A 12251-nucleotide genomic window follows, 5' to 3' on the forward strand; every position below is an offset into this window, starting at 1 on the left:
GGGGCGGAGAGGGAGGGGGGGAGGGAGAGAGAGAGAGAGAGAGAGAGAGAGAGAGAGAGAATGTGAGAAAGCAAGCCAAGTTGCCAGGTCTGGGACTTGAACCGCAGTTGGCCGTGTGGGAGTCCAGCACCCTTAACCACCACCACTTGCCAGTCCCTCTCTCTTTCATTCTTAAGGATGCATTGAAAACCCCTTCTCTCCAGACTCTGCTAGGTGCTGTGAATACAGAAAGATTTTTAAAAACATGAGGGAGAGACAGGCTTGCTGACAAGTAAGGACAATGCAATGTTCTAAGTGTTAATATGGGTGTGTACAATGTGAATTTGTATGTCCTAGTCATAATTCTGCATCCGTTGTCAGAACAGAGTTTTTAACGGCTACTGCAATGTTTATTTCTATTTGAGTAATTTCTAATTCTTTATCTCCTACAATCCAGGTGCTTGGAGCACATTTTTCATACTAAATTAAAGTCTGCATTTTGTTTGTGGATATCTGTACAATTTCATCTTAGATTTTTATTTTACCTTTTGAACCTTTTTTAGGAACCTCTGACTGACACCTCCTACATTCGAATGCTTCGGTTAGCGCTCTCCAGCCAGGCTGTCCTTAGTTAATGAACAGTTGTCTGTTCCTGGTCCAATTTTGCCAGTGCTTCTTACAGTACAGAATCAAAAGCCTTTCTACAGTCAAGCTTGGTTTCATCAGCTAATTTTGTATGACCTGCCAGGTCTTCCAGTCCGCTGTGTAAGAAAACGACTGTATATGACCAACACAGAACAAGTCCTTTGAAGTCACATTGGGTTATTAATGATTGTATAATTGAAAACTGTCTTGAGAATTCTCTTTATTTCAATCCTTTGCTTTTTATTTTTATTTATTTATTTATTTTTGTCTTTAAGCATCTGCTTAGTCCTCTGTACATTACACAATAGCAAAGAAAGAATTTATTTTGTATCACTCTTTTGGCATTGTCCCATGGAAAACATCAGAATCAGTGCTATCAGAAAAAAAGTCCTACATCCTGGTAGTAAGCTGCCACAGGTCAGTCAGCATTAGCTCCTTCACAGTCCAGGTAACCTTGGCATGATGCAAGCTTTTATCTGGTCACTATGGGCAAGTTTTCCCCATTTGTTGATTCATAATGCACTATTCAGGTTCATTGTACTAAAATTGGACATGATAGAGAATAAATGATAAAAACCACCTGCAGCATTGTTACTGTTTTGGTAAACATATGCATGTTGGTGTATGTGTGTGTGTGTGCATATGTGTGTAAAGTGTATATGTTAAAGAGACATATTGTTTTGAAACTTGTATTTTTTTTTTGAGAGGTTTTTGCTATAGGCTACGTGTGCTCACCAGAAAGATGGAGAGGGAAAGATAGAAAGTGAGAAATCACCCCCCAGGTGGGATGGCCATGCCACAATCCCTTCTCCTCCACTCCCCTCTTGGGATCTTGGGCATGCACGCATATGCACCTGGTGTGAGTTTAAGCCACTGGGTCCAGGACTCAAACCATGGTTGACTACACGGGAGTCCAGTGACATAGCCATTTCGCTAACTGCTGGTCCCAGAACATTGAGAAGTTTGAACAAGATTCTGGCTGTTCTGTATACCAAGTTGGATCAAGGAGAACTTACACACAAAGCCAGAATTTTCTTAAGAGGCATTTCTGGATCTATACCAGTTCAAACACAAATGGCTCGTCAGTTATTTTTATGTAAGCACGTTTAAAAAAATCTTTTCCAAATTTATCATATAAAAAGGCATTTCTGCAATAGAATTGTTAGAGATACGTTCACATGACTTGTTTTTAGTAAATTATCATTCTGTTATAGAAAGTTACCATTTTTTTGGAGTTGTAAACACCTTAATTCCAATGATAAAAAGGTAAAAGACAAAGTTGGCTAAGAATTATGTCATTAAACCAAATATCAAGAAGTTCATTTATAGGTGTTATAGCGTAAATTTATAGCATGAATTTGTTTCTTGAAAACATAAGAGTCAGATCAAGAACAAAAATAACTTCTTTTTATCAGAATGCCTATCAACCTCAAATATTGACTGACAGTATTTCTTTCTACTGAAGTTGCAAAAGATAAATAGGTTCACAGGGAATATGTGCTGTTAGTTCATACACAAGAATAGTTGAATAATTTAAGAAAATAAAATATACTGACATATCAAATAAGCTTTTTTTAGAAAACAAAATCTCGGTATTAATGTCAGTAGACACTCCCTTGAGAATCCCAGTGACATAAAACAGAAACATTTGGGCAGTTTTTTCTCTTTTTTTTTTTAGAGAGGTTTTTGCTATAGGGCACATGTGCTCGCCAGAAAGACAGAGAGAGACAGAGAGATAAAAAGCGAGAAATCCCCCCCACCCTGCCCAGTGGGAATGGCCACACTGCAATCCCTTCTCCTCCTTTCTCCTCTCGGGATCCGGGGCATGCACACACACACGCCGGGATGAGTTTAAGTCGCCGGGCCCGGGACTCGAACCACAGTTGACTACATGAGAGTCCAGCAATATAGCCATTATGCTAACTGCTGGTCCCGGGCAGTTTTTTCTTTTAACTGCAATTGCTGTGGTCATCCAGGGAAAACAGACCCCAGCCCTTAGGAGCCAAGTCACCTGAGACTAGGATGACCTCAGAGGTCACTGTCTTGGGTCAAATACCAAGTTTTTTGTTTCATGTAACAGGAAATTGGAGCCAGCCAGTGGCATGGTGGTTATGGTGACTGGATTTCAATGGTCAACTGGATGGTTCAAGTCCTGGACCCAGTGACTTGAAAAACATGCCAAGTGCCTATGCAAGCATACCCAAAATCCATCCTGAGAGGAGAATGAAGGAGAAAGGATTGTGGTATAATCATTCCTTCTGGGGGGATGCTTTCTTACTCTCTCTCTCTATCTCTCCTTCCCTCCCTCCCTCAGCAAGCACACATATCCCATAGCAAAATTAAAAATAAATGAATAAAAATGAAACTGAGTACCAATTGGATAAAGAATTTGCCCAGGCCACCTAGCCAGCAAGCCAGCCCATTTCCCACCCTGTGACTGTGTTTCTCTACTGCAGTTCATCCTCCTGAGCACTGGCTCTCTGGAGCCATCCATTCACTGACTCAAACAAGGCTAAAGTATCCTCCTTCCAGGGTAGATAAATCCAAGACCAATATCACTTACTGCATGAACACCTTCCCAATGGGACCTGTAAAGCAGAGGCCCTGTCAGTTCTACAGGACCCCCAAAGATCCCACAATGCTTTTCTTTCTTTTTTTTTTTTTTTGAGAGGTTTTTGCTATAGGGCACGTGAGCTTGCCAGACAGAGAGAGACAGAGAGACAGAAAGCGAGAAATCACCCCCCAGGGGGGATGGTCACGCCGCAATCCCTTCTCCTCCATTCTCCACTCAGGATCTTGGGCACGCACGCACACGCGCCCATCGTGAGTTTTAAGCCACCGGGTCCAGGACGCGAACCGCGGTCTACTACGTGGGAGTCCAGTGACATAGCCATTACGCTGACTGCTGGTTCCCACAATGCTTTTCTGAAAGAGCTGGAATTTAGGTTGAGGTCCAAGGTCTTCAACTCTTGGACCAAAAAGTTGGCTATCATTCACCTTTCTCTTCAGGCTGTACTGATTAACTACAATTCTTTTCTTCCCTCCTTGACTTCCACCTCTTCTATCTCTGGCATCTGCTTTGTTGATCATTCTTTGGTTATGCACTGAGATAGAGGATACCAACAACTACCCAACTCCTCAACTGCAGGAAGATATCATTCCTGGGCAACCAGGTGAATCACTTTTACTTTAATATTCCATTTACTGTGTGAAAATACAGGGTGTGTCTGTAAATTTGCTTCTGCTAACACAATGATTTTTCAAAGTAAGTAAAACCATGGTGAAATTTTGTCAATTTCTTAATTTTAATGCTAAGATATCACAATATGGGCCACTTCTTTTGGCAGGTTATTCGGAGGAAAAACTCTCTAATCAACCCAACTTAATTAATATTATTCAGTGTTACCTGACAAACCCAAACAGTAATCTCCAATTTCCTTCAACTTTTGAGTAGAAACAGCTCTCATTTAACAGCATTGATTTATTTAAAATAAAATAACGATCTCTCTTTACTCTCTAGCACCCATTTGCAAAATCGGACAATCTCCAATTCACAGTGCAATACTAGTAGCAAGATTTTCTCTTCTCATTAATTCCCACAATACATAATGTTTCTTCATGATTCCTCTATACCAAATCAGAAATCCCCATGGCTCTTTTCAAACGTAGCCTAGTAGATGCCATCAAAGTGGATAAACACTGGGAACCAGCAGTTAGCGTAATGGCTATGTCGCTGGACTCCCACGTAGTCGACCGCGGTTTGTGTCCTGGACCCGGTGGCTTAAAACTCACGCCGGGCGCGTGTGTGTGCGTGCCCAAGATCCCGAGAGGAGAATGGAGGAGAAGGGATTGCGGCGTGACCATCCCCCCTGGGGGGTGATTTCTCGCTTTCTGTCTCTATGTCTCTCTCTGTCTGGCGAGCGCACGCGCCCTACAGTGAAAATCTCTCCAAAAAAAAAAAAAAGTGGATAAACACTGCAATCTTGATTTTCAAAGTGCTTTTGTGAGTGTAACTTTTCTTTCAAGAGGTTTGACCATATTTCCAAGGGGACATCTGCAGTTTCTGATCTCTTCACCTAGACTACGTTGGCATCAAAACACAAAACCGTGACAGTATCATCACACAGTTCTGGGAGATAGAGTGAAACACATCTGGGTTTAAAAGTTTAAAAAGGTAGAGCACTAGATGTTTATGACGTGTATAAATCATTCAGCAACAAGTTTGTTTCTCACTTTTCATAGGTACTTGATATAGTTAGAGTTTAATGTGAGTTACAAAGAGGAGGGGCCATAAAGATTTTACAATCCTATCCCCTTTAAAAAGAGAGGGCCAGCAGGTGGTCGTTGCAGTGCTGGACTCACACTTGGCTGACTTGTTCGAGTCCCGGATCTAGAGGCTCACTTTCTCACTCTCTCTCTCTCTCATCTCTATCATCTCTATCTCTATCTATCTCTATCTCTCTGGTGAATGTGTGTGCCTTACAGCAAATTAAAAACAATAATAATACTAAATACAATTAAATAAACAACCCTTTAAAAAAGAAAGAGAGAGAGGCAACACAAAGTTATAGTTAAAGGCCCACATTTGGGGCCCGCAAGTGGTGTGATGATTAAGGTGCTGGACTCCCAAACGGCTGACTATTGTTCAAGTCCCAGACCTGGCAGCTTGAACTAACACCAGGCGCATGTGTATGAGTGCCCAAAATCCCAGGAGAAGAGTGGAAGAGAGGGACTGTGGCATAGCCATGCCCTGTGGAGGGTGATTTCTCACTTTCCCTCTCACTGCTTCTGACTGTCTCTCCAGCAAGCACACACTCCTTATGACAAAACCTTAAAAAAAAAGCCCACAAGCCCTCATTCTTAGATGATCAGGATTCAAATCCTGGCTCCACCACTTCCTGTTCTGGGAAGTTGACCAAGTAGACTATTGTCTATACCTTGATGTTCTTATCTATTAAAAAAAATAAAAAAACAGATTAATAGTGACATTCACTTCATTAATTTGTGACTGTTAAGTGAAATAATATAAATATATATTTGGGAGGAGAGCACTCAGAACTTGTCAACACTTGATAAATAATCATTTCTTTTTAATAGATTAGGAAGTTAAGGCTGTGAGAGGAGAGGGTGTATGTGATTTACTCAATGTAACAACACAAGAAAAATTAGAATTCCTGTCTTTTTCTACTCCATACCCAGTGCTCACTCTACTTTCCATCCTACTTTTCACAAATGTTTTGTCTAGTAAAAGTTTTGAACTAGGAAACTTAGTTGTAGACATTGATCAGCATTAACGTAAGGACTGAAACAAATGTAAACAATTTCTTTTTACTATTTTTGCCATAGGGTGTGTGCACTCACAGGAGAGAGAGAGAAACACAGACAGAGAGAAGGAAGGTGAGAAATCACCTCCTATCCCGGACGGTCACACTGCAATCCCTTCTGCTCCATTCTCCTGTTACTATTATTATTATTTGGGGCACATGTACACATGCACCCAGTATCATTTTCAAGTTGCCAGGTCTGGGACTCGAACTGGTACCAACAACGTGGGAATCCAGCACCTTAACCACTACACACCTGCTGGCCCAAATGTAAGCACTTTTATTATGAACAAATATCTATCTGAAACTTTGCACCCTTTGACCAACAGCTCCCTAACCACCAGCACCACCCCCTCAACACACACACACACACACACACACAGAGAGAGAGAGAGAGAGAGAGAGAGAGAGAGGTAACTTGCATCCTGTTTTCTAATTGAAGGCACACCTGTAATACTTGCCTATATTTCCCCCGCCATTTATGATGGTGTTGCTGTTGTTCCCATTAGTTATTCCTCTTACCACACTATCAGAAGAGTAGTTTTGTTCTTACAAAAACGAAACTGGGGAACAGAACTGATCGCAGAAATCAGTCTCCCTCCCGACCTATAGTTTTATGATGTAACTACACAAAGATATAACTAGGTATCAACTTTTTCCAGGAAATGTGAACATGCAGGATCTTATTTCTTCCAGTTATATGACTACATCTAATAAAGTCCATTTTTCATGCCACAAAAGACCAAATGAGGCCAAACAAGTATTTTAGAATCAATTTGAGATAGAAAGTAATCCCATTATCATCCATCAAGGTAGCATGCCCTTATTTAATAATAATTTTTAAAATTTTAGGCCATCTCATACATGGAAGAAATTCAAATAAGCTACATTTTTTAATCTTGAGATGGAAGGGAAAGAAACTGTAAGCTTACTTAACCTTGATAGTTTAAAAGAGGCGATTTAAAACTTTTCCTTGACAAATGGCAAAAGATGTGTGAACAAGGGTAGTCAGTACAACGTTTCCGTAACGTGTAACCTATGAAGTAGATAAGACCAACAACTCCAGAAGGGGGAGACAGAGTAAATAAATGATGTGTTCCTGTAACAGAGTATTATATAATCATCAGCATTGATTATTAGGGATAAATTTACTGTTACGTAAACATGTTTATATTCTTGAGAAAAAGCAGTTATAAATAGTAATTTGCTATGATCTCAACTTGATTTCAAAAATTTATAGTTTAAAATCATAGGAAAAGAAGTTTAGAGGGGCATACATCAAAATAGTAATATTCATTTCTGGGTAAGAGAATTATGAGGGGTTTTTGTTGTTGTTTGCATTTTCCAAATGTTTTATGTTAAGATATTTCATTTGCTTAAAACATAACATGCAGGGCCCCAGGAAGAGCTTTCTCCAATATGGTTGATACTCAGTTGTGTGCTAATTGGCTTCTACAGCATACTTCCTATTTTGGCAGTGTTGGGGAAGTAATGAATTGCTTATTTTCCTTCTGTCCCTGGATAAATTGAGATACCAAGTAAAATCAGGGGCAGAACTAAAATAAAAGCACAGAAGTTCAAGATTTCAGGTCAGTGGGTACCATGGAGGTTGAGGCGTAAGATACAACATGGCCGATTCCACCATTCGAGTGGCCTGAAAAATGCTAGGTACATGCCCAGAATCCTGGGAGGAGAATGGAGGAGAGGGAACCGTGGCATAGCCATCCACTCTCAGGGTTGATTTTTCATTTTCCTTCTCTCTCTGTCTCTCTCTAGAAAGTTCATGCACCCTGTGGGGGAAAAAATATATTTTTTTTAAAGAAAAATACAAGATTTCAACTCCTATTACTAAAATTTATTTGTTCATATATTCAGTAAATAATTGTTATGCAGATAAAACATAAGGAACAGAATAAATCATTCACAGATCCTACTCTCAGAGACTACAGTTACTATGACAATAAGGAATCTACTGAAATTTAAAGAGATAATGTTGGGCCAGTCCATGGCCTGGTGGTGAAGGTGGCTGGATCCCAGATAGGCAACATGGTTCAAGTCCTAGACCCAGAAATTTGACTAACACTCCAGGCACATATGCATGTGTTCCTAAAATCCTGACAGGAAGGGGAAATGGAGCAGAAGGGATTGCAGGATGACTATGCCCCATGGGAAGTGTTTTTTCACTTTCCCTCTCTCTGCCTGTCTCCAGGGAGTGAATAAGCCCTAAGGCAACAAAGAGAGAGAGAGAGAGAGAGAGAGAGAGAGAGAGAGAGAGAGAGGGAGAGAATACTACAAGGGAATTAAAGGAGTATTATTGAACAATAAAAATAACACAGTTAAGAGGCTAGGAGGTGGTGTGGTGGTTAAGGATGCTGGACTCCCACCCGTGGTTCAAATCCTGGACCTGGCACCTTGCTTTCTCACTTTCCCTTTCTCTCTCTCTCTGTCTCTCACTGGTCAAATTAAAAAATAATAAAAAAAGTAAAATAAATAAATAATTCATTTTTTTTTTAAAAATGATCACAGTTGAGATTCAATATTGAAAGTTGAATTCAAATGGTTATACAAAAAGTCTTCAAAAAGTTCATAGAAAATGCATACTGTGAAAAAAACTATGCAAGGATTTTTTAAAAATTTTAGACCAAAATAAATTCATACTTTTATTTCATTTTTCCACAAACCTTTTTTGAAGTATGCTCATAATATGTGCATTATATTAGAAAAAAGAACCGTATACAGTACTAATTGAAAAAAATACAAGTTTTAAGGACCAGCAGTTGGCGTAATGGCTGTGTTGCTGGACTCCCATGCAGCCATGTGGTTTAAGTCCCGGCCCCAGTGCCTTAAACTCACACCGGTGTGTGTGCGTGTGTGGACAAGATCTGAAGAGGAGAATGAAGGAGAAGGGATTGCAGCATGGCCATTACCCCCTGGGGGTGATTTCTCCTGTTTTGTCTCTCTATCTTTGTCTTTCTGGCGAGCACACGTGTCCTATAGCAAAAAAACCTCTCCAAAAAAAGAAAATAAAAAAAACTTCTCAATGTTCCCAAAAGATCTCAATTTTGCCATCAACTCTGATCACCAATGCCTACGAATCTGTCCCAGCCACCAATCAGACATGTTTGTGTTTTGGGTCACTGCCTGGAAGTACCTGTTGGTCAACCCTTAAAAAATCTTAACCAGTTTAAAACAGAGGTTAGCAAAATTTTCCTGTAAAGAACCAGATAGTGAGTAGTTTTGGCTTTCCCAGTCGCTCTCTGTTGCAACTATTCAAGTCTGTTTTAGTTTAGTGCAAAGGTAGCTATAAATAATACGTAAGTGAATGTGTGTCCATAAAACTATCTATGAACACTTAAATTTGAATTCCATACCATTTCATGTGTCATAAAACAGTATTCTTCTTTTGACTTTCTTTTGTTTGGAGAAGTTTTTGCTATAGGGCATGTGTGCTCACCAGAGGGACAGAAAATGAGAAATCACCCCTCACCCCCATCCCCCCCCACCCCCCAAGGGGGATGGCCACGCCACAATCCCTTCTCCTCCTTTCTCCTCTCGGGATCTTGGGCATGCACGCACACACACCCGGCATGAGTTTAAGTCACCAGGTCCAGGACTTGATCTGCAGTCGACTACATGGGAGTCCAGTAACATAGCCATTATGATAACTGCTGGTCCCTTTCTTTTGACTTTCTTAAACCGTTAAAAAATGGGAAAACTTTTCTTACCTTGTGCACCATATAAAATTATTGGTGGTGGGGTAGATTTTGTCTGTAGGCCATAGTTTGCTGAAAAAAAAAAAAATTGAATTTATAAAGGAATGTTTGGAAGACACAATCTGAATGTTGAATGGTCAGCTATTCTCCCTTTTCCCTAGGCTCAAGGCTTTAGATGGTATCCCACCTCCTTCATAGTTAGGGCTGGCTATTTGACCAAGTTCTAGCCAGTGGAATGTGAGCAGAAGTGATGTGCCGTTCCGTCTGGTCTGGCCTATGCAACTCTCCCATGCATGGTCCCCTGTGTTCTTTTCCCATGTGTAGAATATGACGGGGCCCCAAGATAGAAGGAGACTGGTTCTTGTTTTGGTTTTACTTGAGTGCTAAAGGAATCTTCTATTGTGATAAGCCATTAAGAGTTTTGGAGGTACCAGCAGGTGGTGTAATGCTTATGTTGCTGGATTCCCATGTAGTCAATCATGGTTCAAGTCCTGGATCCGGTGGCTTAAATTCATGCTGGGCGCATGTACACTTGTGCCCAAAAAATCCTGAGAGGAGATGGAGGAGAAGGGATTGGGGCATGGCCATCTCCCTGGGGGATGGTTTCTTGCTTTCTGTCTCTCTGTCTCTCCAGAGAGTGCACGTTCCTTATAGCAAAAAATCTAAAAAAGAAAAGAAAGAGTTTTGGAGTTTTCTGTTATAGCAGCTGGTGTTATCCAATGGACATGGCATTAACTTTTCCAGATGTTTATGGTTTCCTACTTGAAATAAAATGGACTCTCAAAGATGGCATATTTGGATGGACTTGTTTTTTCTTCCCCCTTTCCTCTTCAGTTCTTCCTTATACTTAGTTAGCAGATAACAAACTGGATTGCTTTCTGTGTTTCAACTGATCACAGTTTTGTGGACACTAGCTTTTACTAAGAGACATTACAGGGACCAGCAGATGGCATAGCAGTTACATTGTTGGACTCCCACATGGCTGATGGCTGCCGAGTTCTGGACCTGGTGTCTTCAAAATCACATTGGGCAGGTGTGCATGCGTGCATGTCCAAGAGCCCAGGAGGAAAACAGAGAAGGGATTACAGAGGGGCCAGCCCCCCTGGGGGAGTGATCTCTCACTTTCTTTCTCACTATCTCTCTCTCTCTGATGAGCACATGCGCCCTAAGGCAAAAACCTCTAAAAAAAGAAAAGACATTATGTAAAAACTAGAAGCATTACTTTTACCATAGAAATGTTGATGCGTGGGCTGGCTCCATGGCTTGATAGTTTAAAGCAGCCGGATCCTACATGGTTGACTGTGTGGTTGAGCCCCGGATTCAGCAGCTTGAGAAATAAATCAGGTGCATGTGCAAGTATGCCCAAAATTCCAAAAGGAGGGAAAAATGGAGAAGGGATTGTGGCATGGCCATTCCCTGTGGAGGAGTACTTTTTCCTCTCCATCTCTCTCTGTCTCTCTCTCAGGCGAATACACATGCCTGCTAGGAAGAGAAGTGTCGGTGAGGAAATTGTTTCTGATATGAAATTCACCTGAGAAATTCTTTTGGAATTCAAAGCCAGGAAAAGCTTATCTCCCTCTGAGGAACTTGTATGTTTTCTTATCAACAAAGAGACTACCATTGAACGTGCCTGATTGTGTTCCCTTTTCCCTTTTCCCTCTGGTTGCCAAGAAGCTCAGAGCCAAAGTTTTGACTCTGCATTCATAACTTTATAGGACCTTGTGTCCTACATATCTGTAGTCTTAGTTTCCTCCTGATCTTGACCTTCTATTCTGCTGTGTGTTTTCCTTGTTCCTGCTTTTTTAATTTGTATTTTTCAATTTTATTGCCCTTTTTTTTTTGTAAGTTTCCTCAGATCCTTTGTGCAACAAGGTGGGGTAAATAAGAAATGGCTTCGGCTTATTAATAGAGTACACCAAAAGCATTCCTTAATCACCAATTTACTGGGCTAGGAGTTAGAACTTCAGATTTAATTATCAGGCTCTCTCTGTAGTCATTGTTCCTCATGGTTTGGTGAAAAGATGGTTTTGCAATTATGAAAGCTGTATGCCTTCACATTTTTCCATTCTACTTTAAAAAAAAAGAGACCATCATTTTGTGAAAAGTTTCCACTATTTGCCATGGAATATGTAGGAAGATCATAGATACATTTAATTGACAGATGATAAACTAGGATAAAGTATTTGCAACGTTTAAAAGCAACAAAGAATGAATACAAAGAATATATAACAATCTCCTGCAAATCAACAAGAAAAAGATAAGAAACCAAACAAAGAAATGGTCAAAAGATATGAACAGTCTATTTTCACAAGGGCATATTACAAAATTTAGCAAATATATCTGGACAGATGCTGAAACTTATCAATAGCTAGAAAATGGCAAATTAGCATGAAGGTAGTAATTAACATGAAAACCTCCATGAACTATTGATTGATGTGTAGATGGTACCATCATTCTGGAAAACAATATGACATTATTTAAAATGCATGAGGACTGGGGGCTGGCAGGTGGCATGGTGGTTAAGGAAGCCGGACTCCCACATGGCTGACCATGGTTCAAGTTTTGGACCTGGTGGCTTGCTTTCTTTCTT

Source organism: Tupaia chinensis, unplaced genomic scaffold (assembly GCF_000334495.1).
Source record: "Tupaia chinensis unplaced genomic scaffold, TupChi_1.0 Scaffold000322_1, whole genome shotgun sequence".
Lineage (NCBI taxonomy): Eukaryota > Metazoa > Chordata > Mammalia > Scandentia > Tupaiidae > Tupaia > Tupaia belangeri.